The sequence below is a fragment of the Bombus vancouverensis genome, chromosome 10 (assembly GCF_051014615.1).
Source record: "Bombus vancouverensis nearcticus chromosome 10, iyBomVanc1_principal, whole genome shotgun sequence".
Taxonomy (NCBI): domain Eukaryota; kingdom Metazoa; phylum Arthropoda; class Insecta; order Hymenoptera; family Apidae; genus Bombus; species Bombus vancouverensis.
The window spans coordinates 6,562,689-6,586,427 of NC_134920.1; the positions used below are offsets into that span (position 1 = coordinate 6,562,689).

The window sequence follows — 23,739 nt, forward strand, 5'->3', positions numbered from 1 at the left end:
GCTGTAACTCCATATTTTAAGACGCGTCACCGGAACTGCATAAAAACACGGCGCAAGCATGCACACAGAGGAGACAAAGTGCAACGGCGTGTTTCGGTCCCTGTTGAACGCTGCGCGTTATATCACTGTGCAACGAGGGAGCCAGTGACGACGAACGTTGAAATACGTGGGACGTATCTGGTATGACGCGACCAGTGACACAACGCAATTGCAATGCCGGCTGTCACTGTCGCGTTTATTAAGTCATACTTCGCCATGGATTCGACGAAGCATCGGATATTTCTTTGAACTCAAAACGCGCGCGTGTCACAGGGGTAAACGTCTGCAATGTGGATTTTAACAAGATACCAGGTGCAAAGAACACGGTTTTACTACTCTTAATATCTCCATATTAGTGAGGCACGGATGCTTTCAGAGCACGTGAAACGAGTGCATCATCGGAGTACATGTGGTTTGAGTGGAATGTCAGGCGAAAACAACGCGACGCTGAACCTCTTAAATAACTGACACGTTATCGTTACTGGTTCTTAGAATCGACTTTACGGGGGCGAGTGTTTGATATGGAGTACGTAAACAAATGTGGCACAGGTCTGTATCTCGCTCGTACTTAATAGAGAAAACAAATATTGCGATTTTTTCAACATACTGCTGCCGTAATATTTAGACACTTTACGATGTTAATGTAAATTGAATGCTTTCTATTTGTTTTATATTTTATTACAAACCTGTTAATTCACCGGAAACATATGTGTCTTATACCGTAAAATATTGAATAAAGGGAAGTCTGTTAGGATTTTTCAATAAATATAACGATTAAGTGTTCCAATACTTATGGTTGGCAGTGCATATCCTACTCTCGTCGGATCTCCACCTACTTAGTTGCATATCGTCTACTGTCTCCCTGTCTCGAAGTTTCAGTGTAGTATATATACGCCTGTGACACACATGTTACGTTCGATCGCAGCTTTACGCTCGTTCGGTCCTTTTTCAGCCGGCAGAGAAGAACTCGTGACTTCATGCCCTCGTTCGTGACTCGCTCGTCCGTCAACCGACTCGAAAGTCGAAACTAGGCACGGTTAACCTATCCTTCCTACTGCACTTTACGCTTCCCTTGAAGAGCACGATCAAAATGTCCTTGCATTCGATTTCGCACAAACGACACTACGACGAGAGGTAAAATGAACCGAGAATTTGATTATCCGACGCGAAAAGACTCAGCCGATATCGTATTTCATATCGAAATTTGTTATACGCTTTAATGACAGCATATAAAATTGAGATGCTGACTCACCGGTAGTCTTCTTATCCGACGATACTCCTGTCTGTCACGTTGCACAGCTTATCCAAGTATTCCAAATCACCGTTCTTCGTTTCTTGAAACCTTCGATGAAACGTTCAGGCAACGGTGACGAGTGGCAACATTGAGTAACACTGAACAAAGCACATGAGAAACTTCGATTGATAACCACGCGGTTCGTAGCGTGCTCTTTTGCGACTGAACACGAACCACAAAAACTTCCTAGACGACCTGCACGGCACGAGATCCGACAGCCGACTGACTTCACGCGGATGCTGCGGCGAGCGTGTTGCCACGCGTCCCCTGCCACACGACGCGCACATCCCCACCACTCCCCACTTTCCGTCTCGCTCGCTCGCACTCAAACTTCCATAGCTCTTTCTCTTTCTAGGGTTCCCGTTTCTGCACGTGCGAGCAGCATTCAACTTGTCTCCGAGTCGCTTGAATTTTATCAAACACAAGAATTGGATCTTAACTGAATATCGAACAATTATTTGGTCCCATGATCATTCACAAACGTAGAATTTCTTACTTTAGGCTACATCGGATAGGATATTTCAAAGTGAGATATCTTGGAAATAAGATTGCATATACGTTGCCTTAACCTTAACCTATTCTCCGTATTTCCTTAGCTCTGAGCGAAAGATTCGTTCCACAGAAAATATTCAAACAGAAAAGGGACGATAACGGAAAATCCACTTGATTCAAAACATACACAGTATTCACGAAGAAAGATACATCTACTTACAAGTCCAAGCGTATACCTTCGAGATCATTCCACCATGAATTCACGCTTCGAAAAATCAAATCAAACAATCGAAGTTCTAGACGGTTCGTACGAATTCTCTTTGAATCTGTATTTCGTGCTCGAGCCTTCACCTGGTTTCGTCGCTTCCTTTATTTCTTCGAGTTTTGTAACATCACACCAGGCGTTCGTCATTGTGTCTTTCTCTATCGCGCGTTCCTGTCGCTTCTTTATCCTTCTCCCCCCGGCCGGTGGTCGTTCCATTTTTCTCGCTCCGATGTTCTTTCTCTCGTAAACAGTGGACATCCTCCGCGTCGTCTTCTTTCGCCATTCGACTCATTTCGTTCGCGTTTCTCACGATGCGACGCCTCATTTTCTTCTTAATCGTTTCGCTTTTTCCGGTTGCTCGTATAATAGCCTCCTACGCGGTTTGCTTTTCCATGCAACATCGTAAACGTCTCTGTTACCGATTCGTTTCATTTCGCCAGCGCGCTCCTTTCGTTCCATCATCACCCTTTTTCGACTTGCTTGGTCTCTGTCGCGCTCATTGATGGCGTTAGCATCCTATTCTTGCGAGTCTTGTCGGCAACAAGATAGCGTGCATTTACACCCGCGTCCGGACGTTACGTTCGCGTCGTTCCATTAGCATAAAGCCCTTCGTACGCCCTTTAAGTATCAAAAATTCCGCTTGTAGACGCTTTCGCAGGAAACACGGCGACAAAGTTATAGACGTAACACCCGTTGTCTAGCCAGTTTCATCACTGTTCTCTTTTTCAGAGCGAAAGAGTAAAGGAAAATTTGAACATTGCGCACTGTATCGGATCGATTTCCAGTTTAACGAGCCTTGTAACAATGGTTGTTTTCTTGCCTTGTTTATTTTTTGGAATTGCAATTTTTTACATTTTTTTATTTTGTGTGAAAAGGTTTGGATGAATTATACGTGATACACAAAAACTAAGAGGAGGTAACAGCTTGATTGATTCGTAATAATACATGTTAATTGTCACTGTGATATTTATATAAGTTAATAGCAAATTCATGATTGAAAGCAGTACGTGTCTTTTTCCTATAAAATTAACATACACACACACACACACACAAATTGTAAATTTTAATGATCTAAAAACTCGTGAGTGACGTGTTAATATTAAATAAGCCAGCCATCCATACGCTCATTAGTCTAGAATACTATACAAATTATTTAAAACACAGGATTTTAATAATAAAGCAGTGTCTGGATACTTTTGATCGATACTTGCCAGTAACGCAAGTTGAGGAGCTTTCTTGTTTCTTCTTCTTGAGGAGGTTGGAAGTAATCTTTGGAAAAAAGCATAATCTGCTTAGTGCATTTTATGCTTGGATTAGTAAGTGTAATGCTTCTGAAGGAAATTTGTTCTTTTATATTTACAAAATAAATACAAATTTCATAAAATAGTCCCACCATTTCATTATAAATACTACATTCTATAGGCCCATTTTTTAGAAAATTCCTCATAACTTTTCATAATTTTATAAATATACCGCGGTATTTGTGTGGATATTTCAATTGATTTTTGTACATATATTAGTGCATATATTATACATACATAAAGTATATGCAATACGTATATTTACCATTATTTAAGTATACTTTTCGATGAGAAAATACTAAATTCCACGGGCCCATGTTTCAGGCAGTTCCTCAAAGTTCATAATTCTTTGCAAAAATTTTACAAGTATACCAGGATAAATTTTTGGATACTTGAATGATTTTTTGTACACATATAGTATATTTATCATTATTTAAAAGTATATGCGATGCCATATTTTCCAAATACCCAAATTTATAAATTTATACGTTTTTTTTTTACAAATCTCATCGATTGCTTTGCAGCGTGAATCACATTATTTGAAACACATTATTTGAACAGAAAGTACGAATCGCAGTTATTCAATTATATATTCAATTATATATTTAATTATATATTCAATTATATATTCAATTATATATTCAATCTGGAAGAGCTGAACAGTGGGAGTGAACATCCACGCGCAATTACCGGTCGCGTGGTGTTCCACGGAAAAACTACGTTGGTTCTATGGAAATACTACGTTGCTTACGGGATTACGCGATGCTCCTCTGTTCATCCAGCTCGATAAAATCGTAAATACACGTTCACGGCCGCGCCAGAGAAAGCGCCGGGATTTAACAAAACAGGTAGAAGGGGAGCACGTTCCGAAAGATTAGCAACAAAGAGACCCCTTTGTCAGGAACTTCCCGTTAAGCGACCATCTTTCCTCCCTTCTTGCCCCGTTCTGTTTCTTTCCAATCTTGCTTTTTCCACCCCCTCCTCGCTAATTCTTCGTCCAACCCTTTTCTTCGTTCCGACCCGATACACGCGCAACGTATAGGTTCTTCCATTCTTGTTGAATGCTGCAATTGAACTGAATCTCCTACTTAGCAGAATGCGATAAGCAAGGTTTACGATGATCGTGTTTGTAACATAAATGTTGGAAGGACAATTCCGGCTGAGACAAATCTTCTTTTATACAAATTTAAATTTGTGTATGTTAAACTGGACTGGATATTGTGCATTCGCTAATTTGTGGATTATGTCTTTCGAATGTGAAAGATTGTTGAAAGACAGAATATCTTTATAAACAGGTTGAAATTATAATAACATGTTTATTTTATAAGAATGACAGGTAGATACCACCTTAGACGTCATAACGATACCAACTTCTTGAAAATATAGCACTTCACACCTGAAGCACTTTCTAATCAATTAAAAACTCTATCGTTCCTGATCAATCTTTCGATATTTAAAACAATGAACCACTTCCAGCAGTGTTCGGATAATGAAACATCCTGTCCTGTGCGTTTATATATATGCGCGGGCTCGCTGAAACTTTTCGGTTTCGTCTGCATTTTCCCCAGGCAGGTGGTAAGAACGGCGCCGTGGCTGGGAAGACTTTTGCGAACTTGTAAGAAATTAAAGTTTCTTCGTGGAACTCCACCGCAAGTCCTTCTGCTTCGTCGTCGCCAGCGTCGTCGTCTTGGTCGTTTACTTCACGATGTGCTATGCTGTATCTAGCTATCGAAAGTCCAAGCCCCACGCAAGGGATATTGTCAGAAAATAAATCGACCGATCTACCGATGTATGCAGCGAATTAAACTGACGTAATAATAGAAAAAATGGGTGACAGTGGATTTTTCGTGAATATTCAGAAACCAATTTTTGTGATTATTACTATTATAAAATGTCCGCGAAACACTCTACTGTGTCAAGAACGAATACATTTTGATTGAGTAAATAGACGTGGACGCTGTTCAATTTACAGTCAGCCGACGGTTATTAGTGGCTAGTGAGCCACTTTCTTATGGACAGTATCAGAATGTTCTCTTTTCAACACCACTACGATGACCATCGCTCCATATTAAGAGCGAAAAGAAATAAAATGTATGAGAAAACACAGATTTTTCGTATGAACGGAATTTTTGCAAGTTTCTGCTCAAAGAACATAACCAATAACGTTGCTACTTTGTCCACAGAAAATTCGAAACTCGGTTACTTTCCTACGCGGGTGATCGATGAGGTAGTGAAAAATGGAACTCGAAGATAAGGGCGGAACATGTTTTCAGGCTCGAAATGGCGAAACAATGTATAGTTGGAATAGAGTATAGGATGTCCCGCGCGACTGGGACAAACTCCGAGATGATAGAAGATAGAAAAGGATTGGATTCTTCAATATACACATATTCAGTCCGAAAGTGATGGGATTCGAAAGATTTTAAGGTTACCTCTATTTTTTGAAGGAGCGTATGAAAAATTGATTGGAATCGGAAGCTCTGGCTGTGTTTATGAACGAATTTTGTGCAATAAAATATTCAAGATTGAAGCTTTTATGAACGAAGATGTATTCATGAATGGATGCAGAATTTATGAATGACGAAGTAGTTGAATGGTAGATATAACCAAATGGAATGGTACGGTTTAAAGAGCGTTCATTTAAAAGAGGAAATTAATCTTATCATTTTCATCACTAGCTTCCATAGCTGTTATTTAATTACTATAACTATATCTAACGTACGACATCGTACTTTTGCTAAGTTATTAATAAACTAAATGATAAATATATTTATTTTTAGTAAAGTTAATCTCAAATTTTAGTACATTCTATCTTCTTTATACAGCCATCTGTGTTGTATTGTCATGTTTCTATTATTAATAATTAAAGAAAAAAACAATCTACTTCATACGCTAAAAAAAATATTACGTCTTAAAGGATTAATTATAATAACAATTAAAAAGGAGAAACTTCCTAAGATATCGTCAAACGCTCAATAACAGAATATTATTCACTGATGAAGGAACTTCACAAAACTCGTAACAGTCTATCGAAAAGGTAGTAACTTGCGCAAATTATCCAACGACTACCAATGAACAATCATCGGTAATTTCCTTAGCTCCTCCTTCTTGCTCTTTGATGTCGTAAGACAAAGTGGAGAATACGATTACTGTCGAGAGGAAACGTAGAACGAACAGGCCTTTACCTGATTGAACAACAGAATCGATTCACACGCAATAAAAGACATCTCGTGAATACATGATTGCACCTGCATTGAGATCTAAGTCACTGAAAGTTGAACGATATTTCCTTTGTTCTACGTTCGCTTAAAAAGTTCAGTCCCGTTCGTGCGTTTCATCGTCCTTCGAGGAAGAAACCTCCATTTTCCCGCATCCAGCCAATTGCAACGATATACGCAACGGAAATTGTGCGAGAAAGCGTGTCTGAAGAATGGGGAAAGAGACGCAACCTTTCCTTTTAGGGATCTTAGTCTTTTCCGTGACAGATCTGTAAATATCTTTTTAAATAAAATATATTAATTTTACTGTTCTTTGGATAATCATCATCCAAATCTACTAACATTTACCCGAAATATTTTCTTCTACTCTGCACGGTTAAAGTATCGCAGCTGATATACTTGAAAACTATTTTCAAGACATTTCAGAAATAAAAAATCAGCTCATTCCGATAAAACGCTATCAGCGAATAAGAACGATCGCCAGATGATGAATTGTTCTGTTCACATGTTACCAGACAAAAAAGGAAAATAAACTACGTATTCGTAATCAATCGGAAAATTATGCATGAAAATTATGTCACAGGCTGAACCGTAAAAATCGAAGAACAAACAGGACACGAAAAAAGTGTGCACCGTACACGCGATAGAGGAGAGAAAAAGTCGAATGCTTGCAAGCATGTTTGTAACAACGTCATCGTAAGGACTATTTCTCACGAAATTCGACGAGTGAGAAAGGCGCATAAATATGCATAAACGCACATATATCAAATAAGCTGCGCATGAGCTAAACCTAGTTGAGAATCGTCCTATCCTGCTCGTGCTCGTAGAGACGTCTCCGATAAAAAGCGGAAGATTATGGTTGTACCTGACCAAGCAGCCGGCTACGATAATTGCAACGTGCCGGCGTAGAAACGGAGCCGAGCAAATGCAGGATATGATAAAGATCCGGCTGGCATGGAGGCCGAGATTAAAAACGTGGAATTACGATTGTGAAACTGCAAGGCGTGATACGTTGTAGTTTACGTCTACTGGGAATACAAATAGTTGGTACAGCGTACCAACCGATGAGAAGAATGATGATTCGATTTGCAATGGTTGCGAACACGCGAGCATACGAACGCAGCGAATTATCGCAGGAAAATGAAATTAACTCTCTGTATTGGCTTATTAATTTTTCGCCTTCGTAATATATCGAATTACGTACGTCGGTTTCGCTCGGAGTCTCTGACATTTGTAGCGAATTATTCACAGAAATATTTCAATTGATATTCACTGATATTACGATCGAGTATCCTCTATTACAACATGTAATTCTCAAAGTAGAAGGATTGATAGATTAAAATAGATCGCTCTCTGTATACACCTTTGATAACATGGACCAAACGCTTATTGCGATTTGGACCGTAAAGGATTAAGATCAATCGAGTTATTTATATCGTCGACAAGAATCTCCTTTCTGCGATACTTACATTCCCAACTGTGTATTACAAATTCTAAAAAGAGGATATAAATATACAGGGTGGTTGGTAACTGGTGGTACAAGCGGAAAGGGGGTGATTCTACGCGAAAAAAGAAGTCGAAAATATAGAATAAAAATTAAAAAAAAATTTTTTTTTTATTTTTCCATCGAGACAACGATCTACAGTGAGATCCGTTATAACGAGACGTGATAAAGTGCACGCGTACCAAGTGAAAATTCAAAGTCGATTTTCTCGAAAACAAACCCTCAAACGAAAACCTTTTATTCTATATTTTCGACTTCTTTTTTCGCGTAGTATCACCCCCTTTCCGCTTGTACCACCAGTTACCACCACCCTGTATATATTACATTGTAAAAGGCAATTGCTTTACGGTTATTCTTTATTATAGTATCATATAACTATGGCATACAAATCTACCAAGTCCATAGAATCTCTTCACTTTTTCGCTCGATTGGTACGAATTAATAGAACTGTTCCGTAGTAACGATCTTCTTAGCAATGACAACGACGAGTTCTGTTTATCGGCTTCTACATTTCATTTTCGCAACATCAAATTTTTGTACTCGTACGAAAATGCTACTACATGTTACAAAGTTTAATTGTACTAACGTACGTAACGTTATAATAATACGATGATGTATAAATACTCTTTATAGTAACTGTAAATAGGAATATTTTAATACACATTCAAAAAATACGTAACATGTTAAACAAAAATAGATCCGAAATATACAAACAAGAATCTATTTCAATTAAATCATCAAAAATCCTTGCACCTAATTATATGCATTGTACCATCGTGAAATCTGAAACGCTTTAGATTTAGAACTATCGTTTCCTATTATCAGCGAATAACATTCCCTCGCTTCCAGCTTTTGTCCACTCCAATTTTTTTACTTAAACCGAATACTACGTCATTCTCGTTAATATACGCACACGATTTCTTCGAGCAATCCCAAAAGGGAAAAAGGCGCGTCCCATTGAATGAACGTCGAGGGTAACGGCGATTTGTCACCTGGACGGTCCACCTTTTCTTTCCGAGCTACTCGGTTTACGCATTAATCCTGCCGGATGAAAAAAACCCGCGCAAACAACGTTTCAACGTAACCCGTGCACGCTTTATTTCGTCGCCCCCTTTTACACGGAACTCGCCTGGTTTCCCTATCTTCTTTCTCCTACTTCGTCCTCTTTCATTTTCTCTATTTCCGCTCTCTGTGTCTGCACAAGCAGCGGTCTCCTTCCGTCTTGCTCGCACGCTCCACGTTTCCGCAGCTACACGCGCGGAAATTGTTGCATACAGAATACACAGGTCACAGGTATGGTCGCGCTATGACACGCGAGCCCGTAATTAAGCGAGGCTTTAATTTATTACTTGTAATTCACGATTATTAAACAGAGGGCAAGGAGAAAGGGAAAGCGAGCAGCTTTGGCGAAAATTGTCGGCGAGACGTGTAATTAGAGATAATTATGCGAGCACCGATGAGGAACCAGCGGGTGGGGCGATGGAACGAAGAACGCGGCTTGATACGCGTCACCTTCGCTAATGATCTCGTCGAGTTGATAAACTTCTAATCGGTGACACGTTATTTGCATTTGTACTAGCTTTCAAGGCAGATACTTATGACTTAATGGATTCTTTTCTCTTCGTCTGTTTCGCGCAGTAGTTACTACTAAAGTAACAGGAACGAATAGACAATAGGAAGAAAAATAGAAATCATTGATACGTTATTTGCGTTTTCATCGACTTTCAGAGAGGATAAAGTGGAAATTAACCAACAATAATCTAATTCAATACTAATCTAAATTATTGATCGCATTTATGGTATAACATGTAGTATGTGTACAATATTAATCGGAGATTAAATGGGTTTTCTATATTAACACTCTGCGAACAATGAACCCATATATGCGTTCAGCGTAAGCAATCAGCTTATTGTTAGTCGATAAATCCAGATACACTTTTAGCGGAAACGATCGACGTTGCGTTCACGTAGATTAGTTATTTGATTTAAATGAATATCCAGTATTTAAAAAATGCCTCCGTTCATGCTGATTAATTACAATTCAATTGTTATAGAATATTTATATTAATAATAGGATATTATTACTGTGACTGGAAAAATGTGGAAAATAATATACATGTGTGGAAAAGTGCAAAAATGTGTGCACAATGATTTACTACAACATCCTGTAGTACCCATATACTATAAAGAAATATGTATAGAAGATGTACAATGTTATAATATTTTATTATAAAACAATCCTTTATCTATACACGTGCTTAGGTAAGTACGTATATAAGTAAGGAGAAGATGGAAAAATTACAATCAGAATAATTTATAACTTAATATTGTACATATGTAACACGTGTGGTTAGGGATGCCTAGCTCATGTTTGATGGTACGTTTCCAAGTCTATTTCCTTAAATTATCGCGTTTTCAGATGGTCGGGTATCTCCTTTGAATTAGAATGCCAGCACCGTGAACATATTCTCGGGTCAGAGACTGTTTTCTCGAACGCATAAATATTTCATTGAATTTCATATGCACTCCAGGTTGGTGCAACAACGAGTAGCCGCGAATATTTTGCTCGGAACAAACGGCCAGGGACCATGGGAAGCGACTTTTATTTCGTCACGTTTACAAAAGAAACGAGTCTCACCGTTTTTTCAAAGGGCCATTTATTTACGCGATACGACGAAAAAAGGAAGTAGAGAGACGAATAAAACGAAATTGTAAACGGCAGAGGAAATTTTAAGTTGAAGATTCATAGTTAAAAGCGTTGATAGGTAAACGTGGAATGCGTATAAGATCGAATGGTTGATTTAACACATTTGTCTCGACGAATATCATGATGATCTCGAGGTAAGAATTATTTTCGTTACATTCTGACTTTGATATAAAACAAAGTAAAAGTAGTACATGGAATAAAATATAATTTTAGGGGAAGAGAAATGATTCTGACGTATTTGATATATACGCATCAAAATATAATTGTTTAAATAAACCTACTTTATTTCTAAAGCTTGCACAGACATTTATCAGCGAAGAACAAATCGAAATGAGAACGTAGAATAAAATATAATTTCTTTCCGAGAGAAATTTTCAATTTGACATTTTATATTCTCTCCCGGATCTTTCACGAACATCAGTACAAGATAAATCGAAAGGAAATAAGTCGGATCTACAATGAAGACAGAGTAAATCGAAAGGAAGACGTAGACTAAAACATAATTTCTTTCAGAAAGGAATCAGATCCTGAATTATATGATATTTGAAGTATTTGTTGCACGTCAAAGATCATTATTTAAATAGTGGCAGTTTACTTCGGTCCCAGATGTTTGTATCGATGTTTGTTCATTTCCGTTCCCTTTTAGCCGTGGAATTCCTGGCGAAGAGAACCGTTTGCGGCGTTTAATTAGACCATTTGAAGGTTCGGCTGCGAAGGTTACCGTTTGTTCCGGCAGGAAACACAAATACTTTGCGGATCGATTCTGGAAGCAATTTTCATCGGTCTCTTACTTGTTCTCGAAAAGCGAGCAATCTGAAATTTTCGAGTGAGCAACGTTTGACCTCCCTCAATTACTCTACAATTATCCAGCTGCGTGCAAGTAAATCGCTCGTTCCTAGACGGAACTTTGGAACAATCAATTTGAAATTATTTTCTTAAGAATAATTTTCAAAACTAATGTATATATATAGATAGCGTTTGTAATATTAATACCGTTATATATTTATCCGTTTGCTTTCGTTTGCTTGAATTTTAAATAGAAAAAGTTTAACCTAGCTCGTAGAAAATTAATGGACCTCGGAAATTCGTTTAAGAACTCGTAATTACGTTTTATCATTTATTTTCGCTTTATTACACGTCAATCGTTATCTTTTATTTATAACATATGTATATTTCTGAAATCGTATATACGATATACATATATAAAGTATACAAAGGATTATTCAACTTTGATTTTTAATAAATCTTTATCGTACGTATAATTCAGACTATGATTGAGGAAATGCGTGTAATGAAAAAGTAAAACAGTTACAAATGAATTCCTTCGTGATTCAACATTCATTCAAAGTGAATAAATCCACCGCGTACAATAATAAAAATGTCATTGTTCATTCTACGACACGAAATAAAGAATGCAGGGAGGAATCGCATAAATCGAGGGAACGAGAGGCGACAGCAAGCAACTGCTGCATTATTTTCGCGGACATTAATTTCATATTGTTCGTGGACGCTGAGTGTTCGTCTCTGGATCGATCGATATCGTTGCACCGCGAGAACGTTTCAAAACCGATTAAAGATAGCAATTTCGGCGAGACGTGGTGAATCTTTAACGAGAGTTATATTGCCGGAGACAATCTCATCGGATCACGGTAAATATCATGCATCGAACACAGGCGCGACGGATACGTGATTCAAGCGCGGTGCAACGAACCCTCCTTCACTGTAAATAATACGGAAACGCTGCGTCTCCGATCGTTCCTCGTCACCACCTTCCATTTATCCACCTTGACGCGGTCGACAAAAAGGAAAATATTCTAGAACTACAGGATGTTACAAAAATACTAGCCGCTTAAGTAGAAAATGTTCGTGTTTCGATAATAAAAGGTTTTAAACTCTGGTAACTTGTTATACGCCAATGATTTCCGTGAAATTTTTATAAAGAATTTCGAGTTAACCTTGTTGTCGAGATTGCGCCATATATGATTTTCTTCTTTCTTTGTTCCGTATTTATCTTTACAATCTTTTAGTTTGAAACCTGATGAGAAAGAACCATCATAAAATATCGATCCAAGATAGGTTGATCCATGTCAGCTGTTATAAACTTGAACATTTTGAAGCATCACATTTTTAATGTACAGCGAAATATAGCTGCAATATAGGTTGTATGAAATGTTTCTTTCGTTTTATAAGGAAATAATAGACGCACAATGCTTTTTTGTTTTATATCAGTTTATTGAATTATGCACGAACATAATAGTAGAAATATAACGAAATGGATTTTACCTAATTCAATGAAATAATATAAAACAGAAATTCTTGTTCATCTATTATCATCTTATGAAACGAAAGAAACTTTCCGGACAACCTAATATATCTAGAATTTTTCCTTCAAAATCTTTTAACTTGCGTGTACGAGTGAGCTATAATTCTAAGATGTCTAGTGACATCGAAAGAATTATTGTGATATTATTGGGTTGGCAACTAAGTGATTGCGGATTTTGTCATTAGGTGGTATTGACAAAATCCGCAATCACTTAGTTGCCAACTCATAATATATTCCTCTTAGTATTCCTTATCATCTCTGATTTTTATCATCCATAAGCTGTGCGATTTTAAACATCGTTGTAATTTTGAAGCGTTCTATATCTGTGGAATTTATCGAAGCCGCGCAATGGGATTGATGCGCTCTGATCGATCCATATCGCGGAAATACGCGCGCGTTCGTCGCACAAAAGAGAATGGCGGATTGTTTCTTCCCCGTGAAAGTGGGAACGCGGATCCGTGCCGCTATTCGGCACGAGGTTTGAATAAACATTGGCCTGTAAACGCGACGGTTAATGCGATATACAGTCAGCCGCGAAAGTCTACGCCTATTGTATTTTGTGTATCTGATTTGTCAAAGAAACAAAAAAACGCACTTTATCACAAAATTATTTATACTTGCATATCAATGCAATTATTATCAATATTTTTGAACTAGAAAAATTGAAGCATTTAACTGACAAACATCTTGGGATAGAATTATCGTACGTCAGAAATTACAAAAATTTGTAATTTTTTCAACGCCAACAAGGTAGTAGAACGTAATTGATACTTACGTTGAGGAAGATGTACAAGCTATTAATATAGTATCAAACCTATTTTATATTGTTTCATTTCTTTTTTCTTAATAAATGCGAAACTGAATAAATTGTGTTAGATTTAAATAATACGTGTCTTGACAAAGTTCATAAAGCTGACGTTTTTATTATAATATCTCTTATCTGAGGGATGTACGTAGACTTTTACGGCTGACTGTATGTACCTACATGCTCGGTACGAATATTATAAGATAATGAATTATTTAGCGAACGGGGGTTTCCGTCGTAATGTTCCGTAATGTATGCGACGATGAATATTTCAACGAATCGAGGGTGGCTGGCCCCGTAAATGCTATCGTATTAATAATCGCCGATACCGTTATTCAATGTTGATATTTCGCGATTCACGTGAACTCGCCCGCTCATTTCTCTATTCCGATCCGATGCAATGAATACATTTCTGTTAACGAGTTTTCCAGTTTTATGGGAATGCTATATTTTCGTACTTGCAACATTTCGGCCAAGTCTTCTCGTTCTTTCGCAACCGGACGTTATTCTTTATTGTTTTATGAGGAATTGTAAGTTCTATTTAAAATTACATTAGTGTTAACCGCGTCCATTAACGCGGCACCCACTTGTAACATTTTTTGAAAAGATCTTGATCTTGAAAACAAAGTCTGTTTCGTTTAATACTATAATATACAGAGTGGACCATTTGAAGCAACACGCGCAATTATCTCCTATGCAATTCGTTATGTAAAAAAATAGTAAAAAAAAAAAATAAAACTTACTTCATTTCCAAGTGTGACATCTTGCAACGATCACAAATCTCACGTAGGTGGTCGTCCCTCTCAGATTTCAAGCTGACCGTTGCTTTTCTAAACGAAGCTGTATGTTTTTATCCAGAGAGACGCGTAGTCTGTTTCGCGATGAATTCGTCGACTTACAATACGTTGGCGTTCAAGGACATTTATCAAATACCCTGCAAATTCTATTTTCGTTAAACGTTCTCTAGATTTCGCTTTATTCGCTTCGAAGCGGTCAATAATATTGTTGCCCTGCAGTACGCGTTCTTCGTTTCGATATCAATTCAATTTACGATGATTCATTATACGCTCAACGAAATTGCTGATATAATTTGGGTTTTGCGAGAATGTCGAGGGAATTATAAAGCCGCTGTACGGTTGTGCCGCGAGAAATTTCCAGACCGCCGGCAGTCGAATAATGTGGCGATTCGAAGGTGTGAAATTCGTGCTCGGTGAGGATATTTACAACGATACCAGAACAGGCAGTGCTCGCAAGTTTCAGAGATTGCACGTATCGCTTCAAATGGGTCATCCTGTATATGTATAACAAATTACGGCGAGAATGAAATTATAGCGACACATAGAAAAAAGAAAACAGAAAAGAGAAGAAAAAAAAGAAACACCACAGGATAAAGACAGTGAAAATCATTCGGATAGACAGATTGATCTAGTTCGCGCAGATATTTTAGTAATATTTTACACGTTAGAATCTTTATAGAAAAAATTCTACGTGATTAAAATACACAATTAAAAATAAAGCTATAGCGACAAAAAGAATTGGATTAATTTCATTTGCCGAAATCTTTATGAGAACCTTCTTGTAAAGGTATGACAGTGTGAAATACACTGTTAAGGAAACGTGCATTGGGACCGACTTTGTGTGCATTTTTACTGCATTCACGATGGAAGGAGGAATTCTTGCTGACAGCGTACTATTTCAAAGGGTGACACATACGTTTACCTGAATACATTCCTTCTTGTTAGAGTGCGTACAGTGGAAACGATCGGAAGGATATCAGTCTGATGGAAATCTTGATTCTTTGAAATACTAAAGCAAGATGTTTCGAATGATGTTGTATCGTCGTAAACTACACCGTGTTTTAACAATTCTATCCTCCTCGTCTCAATAAGAAAAATAGAAAAAGTGTTTCGAATTAAAAATTAATTAAAAACCACCGTATACGAGCGAGAGTGACATTTCCGTCGAACATTTTGCCCGTACCGATTCGTCGTCTATTACGAAACATGTTATATCACACGTACAGTTCATTTTTCCTGTCAGCTATAATTCGATTTCGATAAAATTACAACTTCTTCCCCAATTTTATTCTTTCACACTTTGACTGCCACGCCGAAATCACATGTTCCGCTCAGGACGCCACAGTGTTTTCACACAGTGCACTGTTAGATGCAAGATTTGTTCTGATTTGTTATTTATTGATTTTCTAATATCATAAAAATGTTTAATTATTCAATGGGGCACTTTTTATTTCAAAGTATCTGCTATTTATCGGTTATATTCAAAATGCCCTAACTGTCAATTTTGTAAGAAGTTCAAGCTCTCTGGTCGCCAATGACCACCGTAGTAGCGTCACAGAAGAAACTGTGGCCTGTCTTATATGACCAATGTAACAGTCAAACTTTCTTTTCCGCCGTCACTGCAACTTTCAGGCGCACCCTGTATATCAGCTCGACCGAATTCTTCGATGCACCCTGTGCATCGATCGGCGCAAGAAATTTGCGTTACATTCCAATCAGGTTGGGAGGTTCATTTCCGCGAGCGTTCTCGTGCGGGACAATGAACGGCTAAACGGATCTCGCTGCGGGCCATTCGACGACGTGCATGCATGTCGCTCCGGTGACATATATACGCGCGTCCTCTTCGTTCTCGACGACGGTATACACACTCGGGCCACGGTAATCAGATGCAGCAACGAGCATTCAATTAGCCCTGGCCTCGGCTGTACATTCGGCAGCGTAAGGAAGGTGGTCGATTTACATCGAGCCACGATCACGGAAAGGTGGATCGCGAGAAAAATTATACTCCTACGGGAACGTTAACGAACACGACCGGAGTGCAGGGATGAAATGGTGTAGGCTTTGGGGGAGTATGTTTGGAAAAGGATGAGTCGACAGTCTGTGGAAAATTGGGAGCGTAGCTAGAGAGATGAAGATGAGGTGGATTTAAAGGGGAATGTAGGTGACGTTGAAATAATAGAAGCAAGGTGGTGTAATGTTAAAGTATGTGCATTACTATAAGGTGTGTACCGAGCGTATGTTATTATAAGGACAATATGACGTTAAGATCGTGTGGTATTAATCTTTTAGTGGAGAATAGGTCGATTCGAGTAATTACGTATTAAAATTTATATAGATATATTGGGGGGAAATCTAAAAATTAAGTTAATTCTTCTAAAAGTATATTCACTGAATTGTAGTCGCGGATGTATTTCAGAATTTCTTTCGGGTTTTTTAAAAGCCCAGACCAGTAAAGAAATTAGACTTTGACACGAACAACGCAGCATGTCTACGCGCAGTGTGGAAAAATATGTTTACCTACGGAGGAGTAAAATGATATTAAAGTGAGTTTCGCTGCTCTCCTCCTTCCTGTTTACAACTACAATAATTTTGAAGTAATTTCGTGTTTTATTACAACCGTCAGTCGCGTTTAAAAATATGAGAAGCAATTAGAGACGAGAATAACGTTGTAAAGTCTGTGCTCTCTCTTCGTGAAAATAATTAACATTCCGAATTACTTAAATAAGAATAAATGTCTTCTGTATCGATGCAATTCTTCCCAATTAACGTATCGGCAATCTGTCCAGACAAGAAATAATTCGAATTCAGGTGGAACAAAAGACAAAACCGAAGACAATATCGTTGAGAAGGTCGCTCCCATAATCGAAGAATGAAGCAACTAGCTGGCAAATTGCAAGTCTAACAATTTGAAATGCAGTTACGTTCCCGAGGTTCTCGATGAATTGTTTTCTTCTTCCTTAAGCAGATCGAGATATCCAACAGAATAAAAGGAAGAAGAAGAAAAAGAAGAAGAGTAGGGAAAAGGAATATCTCCTCTGGGCAAAGGAACTAGATGCAAACTCTGTCCAGGTTTCCGTCGGAGAATGAATTTTCATGTTTCGAGGAAACAACGCAATGATTCCGTCGTTCGTCGCAATTATTTGACCTTAACGAGCAGGAATTTCATTTAACGCGCACAGCCGCGAGAGGCTGAAGAGGGTGGGAAAAAAGTTCCCTTTGAAATTTAATCAACCGCAACCGCGGCTCGAATTCCGCAAACAAAATTCTCTCATCGCTCCCAGCTATTACCTTTTCATCGTGGAACTTTATGCGGGAAACACGTTTTTACATTTCGACTACAGGTTCGAAAATTGTCTATCACGTGACAGCCACTGAGGATAATGAGGAAAAAAGGAATTTTTCACAGCTGCTTACGAAATTCCTTGTACTACTATGCATTTACATCTGGTTCCTGTCATTTTTATTTGATCGTCTTTTTATCTACTTTTCTGATCTTAAAATGAGATATGCAACCAATTTACGAAAAAAAAAAAGAAAACAAATAGACATATTTGGACGGATTTCCTGAATTGTTAAGAGATATGTAACGAAATAGCGAAATAAAATAGCGATAATTAAACTCTAGAATGATTCTCGTCCAATACAATACGATTCTTCGAACTCTGAACTCCGATATTCTCGCAATTATTTAACCATTCACTTAAGCTCAATATTCCTACTTCTCAGTTATACTTAAAATCTCCAAATAATTATTCCATAAGTAAATATGGATTAATAATTAAATAACGATTAAATTCAAACGTGATTGCGACAAGGAATCGGTTGATTCAGTTTCTTTGGAAAGATATTCGCTGAACCTCTATTGATCTCTAATTTACAATTCGCATGTTAAACAACAAACACAGAATATTCCTAGAACATTCGCGAATATAATTGTATTAATTTAAAGTCACCTCGACGTCGCTAAATTTAATCACATCCGCTAATCATGTTATTATCTTTTTTCCTCGTCGACTGTCGCATGATCGGTAATTTTTCTTGGAATATCGATTACGATGTTAATCGTAGTTCAGGAAAACAGTAATCATTAAATTATTCAGAACACCTGCACAAACAACTAACGACTACATTTCTCGGAAAAGAAAAACGAGTAGTTCAAAGGATATACAACGCTACGTGTAAAAATACGAAATTCATAAAGAAAGTAACATGTTCCACTTGCCCCGATTTTCTCTCGAACGCGCCACATATTTCCATCCATCGTTATTTCGATTTTTTAATCGTTTTATATACGAACATTACCAAAAGGAGAATCATTCGATTCGTTTTGTAATCATCGATGCGGATGAATATTTGAGAAACACGGTTACAGCACGGCCGTTACACCATCAAACTTATTATTTATTGAGTGTGTATCGCGATCGTGCATAGTAAATGGAAATCGCGCACCGACCAGGCAGGCGCGATCATTAAATTTTACGGGTTGCTACTTAACGCCTCGACACCCGGGGGATGAACAAGTTTTCATGGGCCGTCGATCACGACGTTAACAAGATCCAACCGTAGGGAGGAGGGCAGGGAAGAAAAATCCGTTTTCCATCGCATTACAGCATCGTTTCACCACGGAAATTATCAGTATGAAGCGGGAAATATTCGACAGCTGAGAACTTAATCCTGGATTGAAATTTCGTAACGTTGAACAGAATATTCTAGGGAATTCCAGAATCTACTACGATCCACTATTCCACGTTGCAAGATTAGGAATTTTTTTCTACTTTTGAAACTTCAAACATTTCCGACAAATGTTTTGTCGAAGATTTTAGAACATTGCGGAATTTTCTGGATTTTATTTCAACGTTTGATAATGAAATTATGGATTGAAATTTCGTAACGTTGAACGGAATATTCTAGGGAATTCCAGAATCTACTACGATCCACTATTCCACGTTGCAAGATTAGGAATTTTTTTCTACTTTTCAAACTTCAAACATTTCCGAGAAATGTGTCGTCGGAGATTTTAGAATTTTCAGGATTTTAGTTCAACATTTGATAATGAAATTGCATATGAAAGTTTCCGTAAACGCAAAGTTATCGAAAAATGAGACTAAAGTAATTTAAATCTTTTGTTACGATTATACGATTTATAAAAAGTAACGGACCTTAAATAGTAAAAATTAGATTGTAGTAGAAAAAGAAATTAGTAACCGAAATTAAGCAAATCTTTCGAATTCTCTGTTGGGACGTAGTAATAGAAATTAACTAAAAAATGGACTGCAAATGAAACATCATATTAACGCAACGTTCCGTTTAATGGCTTAACTTCCAGAATAGTAGTAATTTTCGTAAAATTCTTATTTCCCAACAGTTATACGTTGGTATTAAAACTGTTCAGACAGTGTAAAAAAGTAATAAACGTGCTTTCGCAGTTATTAAAAATGTAAAACACGAAATATAGGAAGAAAACATCAGATTTACTTCTGTTTTACATTTACAATATTAAAGTATTCGTGCGAGGAGAAAATTGTCAAATTTTTTTACCACTGCTGATCGTTATTCCTATCGAAAAAAAGATTTATTTTAACATCTGTTCTTTCGATAAATCTCTTGTTACGTTTTTCAATGATAGTGCATTTATGAAGCTTACGCGTATTAGAAGAATTCTGGAAATTCTACAATTTCGAAATCTTTGACGATGCACCATGTCGATATATTTGATACATCAAAAGCTTATAAACTTTCGAATTTTGTAACGTGGAACGCAGAATCGTAGGAAATAGGGATTCTATTGTCATCGAGAAATAAGAGAAGAAACAATTAACCTTCATATTTTAATTGGAAAGACAAATACTTGCTTTCAAGACGATCATCTTCTCTTCTTTTTTTGAGAAATGCGCCGCATCGAGCAATAAACGCGAAAGCGAGACGAGGGATAATCTTCGTTTAAAACACCGTCGCTTCGCTTTTTCACTATCTTAGTCGCTGTGAAACAGAAAAAAAAAGGAAAAAAAAAGGTCTAAAGGGACGAGACGAAGGATAAAGTAAAAATGAAACAGAGCAGCAGCGTGCAGATTACATTTTCATAGAATCGCAGCTTCCTTGCCGTGTAACAATTCAAAATTAATTGGCTGGTGGAATGATTTTTCGTAGCACGGTCGTTCGGCTTGGTCGAATTTTTGCAATAATTGTGATCGTTACGTTTTTTACGGGTCGAACCAACGACGTTTCTCTGATGCTGATAAATCATGTTTTATCCTACGGATTACAGCGCCGGAAAATCCCCTAACGCGTTAATTCTTCGGTTTCTGATGGCCGTTTACCGAAAGACAACACAGCTTTAGTAGAAATGGTTTTTAGTTGCGGTAATCTCAATTGTTGGTTAACGCGGCGAACGATTGGTCGATATAAAATGAAGAACTTCGTCGCGAGGCTCGGACGTCGACTAAAGCCTTAAAATAAAAGCAAGAAAGTTCGATAAACGAAGCCACGATGTTGGTAACTTTTACTCTCGTTGTTGAGCTTTTGATGCAAGCGAGTCTTCCACCAGCTGATGAGCGAAACAAATTACGAAACTTTCATCCCTTTAGCAAAATGCAACCGTCGACTCACGATTTATGTAACTCCGACAACGAAAAGAGAAAGGTAAATTCACATATCTCTGAAAATCATCATCATCAGTTCGCGATCTCGTTACAGTGTTAATAAAATTCCAAAATTATATGCACACAATACGCATATATAATATAGACATAAAAGTTTTGTACGTCGACTGTTCAAATATTATACTTCCGCAAGCCACTGTATGAACATGTGTGGCGAAAGGGCTGGCGATAAATTATCCTTCTGTAGCCAACGGCAAAATCGATAAAAGATAAATCAAAGTGGACAAAGGTGAGGGTGGCATGGCGGTATCCGTGGAACGATGAATAATCATGTGCGAGATAGCAAATAGCTGGGAACAGTGGGACGATAATGGTCAGGTAAAATCGCGTCTTGCTCGCTCGATAATGGTTAGTTCATTAGACGAAGATTCCGCGAAAGGCAGACGTATCAGCCTCAAGAGGATTTCCACGGATTTTAATTAATCCGTCGCAATAATGACGCTGTAATGGACGAGCATACTCGCTTACCTTTCCTTTTTATTTCTCCTATTTTCTTCCCTCTCCCTTTTCCTCCCTAATTGGTTTTTCCTCGGTGTCTTTCTTTTTCATCTTTTCTTTTTCTCTTTTCTTTAAAAAAAAGGGGGCGGGATTTGCCTTCGTTGCACATTGTGGATTTTTAATATCTCGTTATTAGGTTCGGGAGCGCGAATGATCTTTTTAATCTGTTCAAGAACGCTGTAAATGAGGATAAGTAGTACTTTTTTCCTGTTTTTGGTATCGGAGAGATTTTAAACGAGTAAAATTCCAGGTAATCGCCAGTTCATGATGGTGGCAGAGCTGTTTAATTACGAGAGCTTTTTTGTTGGAAGCAATTGGTAATTTAATAAGCGATCCTTTTCACGTAAAAAGTTGAAAAAAAATAGAGTGCAATTTTCCAACCCCGTTATCTTCTCGCGCTGAATTAAACGCAGCTTCACTCGGATAAATATCGAGGTGAGATTTCACAGATTTATAAATCGTCAAACTTCTTTTCATAAATAAGTGGTATATAAAATAAAAATTATTAACAATCTTGTTTAAATTCAACGATTCATTCTGTCCGATGTTCTTGTGGGGAAGATATAACGCACTAAAAGTAATTCCACAGGGCGCATTATCAAAAGTAGATACGATAAATAAAGTTTTATAATTTAATTAGTTAATAGCTAAAAAAAAAAAACAGCTTAAAAACTGAGCGTAAGGAGACAAATTAAATCGACTTAAGAATAGTACGTCTGAAGGGAATAGGACGAAAGAGTATGTCGAGTGTAGTCGAACATAGGAGCAGATAGATTCTATGCTTGATTCATTCTACTTAAATTTTCAGCATCTTGTTCGCGTACAAAAATCAAAAGATAATTTTCAAGATGGTCGTGAATATTTAATGTAAGATAGGTGAAATTTTAATGAGATCTCATCGTCGGTGTTTTCAAGTTCTAAACTCCTTTCCAGCCGAGTTTTCAATCTGACTGAGCCAAGCTTTCGTATCCAGTGGAAACTCTGGCTCGGTACGATAAAATCCCGAAGAGCCGAAATTAATCCCAACAGACTCACCGTCACGTCGGGCCACGAATTTCCTAAAAAATTCTTTCGTTGGCAAGAGGGAAGGGTAGGAACCGGACTAGCTTAAAATCCTTCGAGCAAGAACGACTGGAAATCCCGGATGAAATTCCTTCAGTTTTAGCCGAGAATTCCAGGAAGCAAACTTGGTTAACGAGCTGAACCAAACCGTATTCACGGAACTCTGGAAAAACTCTGCTGATCTCTGATCAACGAATCCATGTCCGAGGTGAGTATCGATTGCAAATTGAACGGATTCTATTCTGACATTTTTGCGATTCTTTGGGTTTCGGGCGCGTTTTTAAAAGCACGTTTTCTCCCGCGACGTTCCACCTCGACAAACTTCAGGTTGTAAAGCTAAAATTCTATTCTCTTCCTAGAGGAACGAGATACAGATACAGCAATACGTTTACGTGAATTTAATTATTCCTTTCATTGCCTCTTAACAGCCCTGTCATCATTGTCTGACTTTATATAAGAACATAAATCAAGTTTCCTAATTTTTATCAACAGATCTGTATATACAAATTACCGTCAAACATCTAAACCTTGAGTTTCTAAAGCTGAAAATATTCCTTTCGTTAATACACACCTTAATACACCTACCATCAACGTTTAATTTCGCGGAAGACCACCAACTGTTCAAATATCCAGGAACAAAGATTAATGCGTACGTATTATTCATGAAGCCTGTAAAACACGAATTTGGAAAAATTAATCTACTAAAAACTACAGCAGGATCAAGAACACGTTGATTAGCTCAAAAATATTCCTTTCATTAGCCCAACTCCGTCGT

General features: G+C 37.6%; 1 protein-coding gene across 4 annotated transcripts in view; it reads right to left on the bottom strand.

Moving 5' to 3' along the window:
• Positions 1-23,739, bottom strand: part of PH4alphaEFB (prolyl 4-hydroxylase subunit alpha-1) — a 378,836-nt gene that overhangs the window by 220,985 nt on the left and 134,112 nt on the right. For 2 of the 4 annotated variants that reach the window (XM_033336047.2, XM_033336046.2), the window contains exon 1: positions 1,292-1,582. The exons of the other annotated variants lie outside the window; for them this stretch is intronic. The gene's annotated coding sequence lies outside the window, so the exon portion shown is untranslated. Of the gene's footprint in view, positions 1-1,291; positions 1,583-23,739 lie in introns of those variants that run through there. 4 annotated transcript variants of the gene reach the window in all.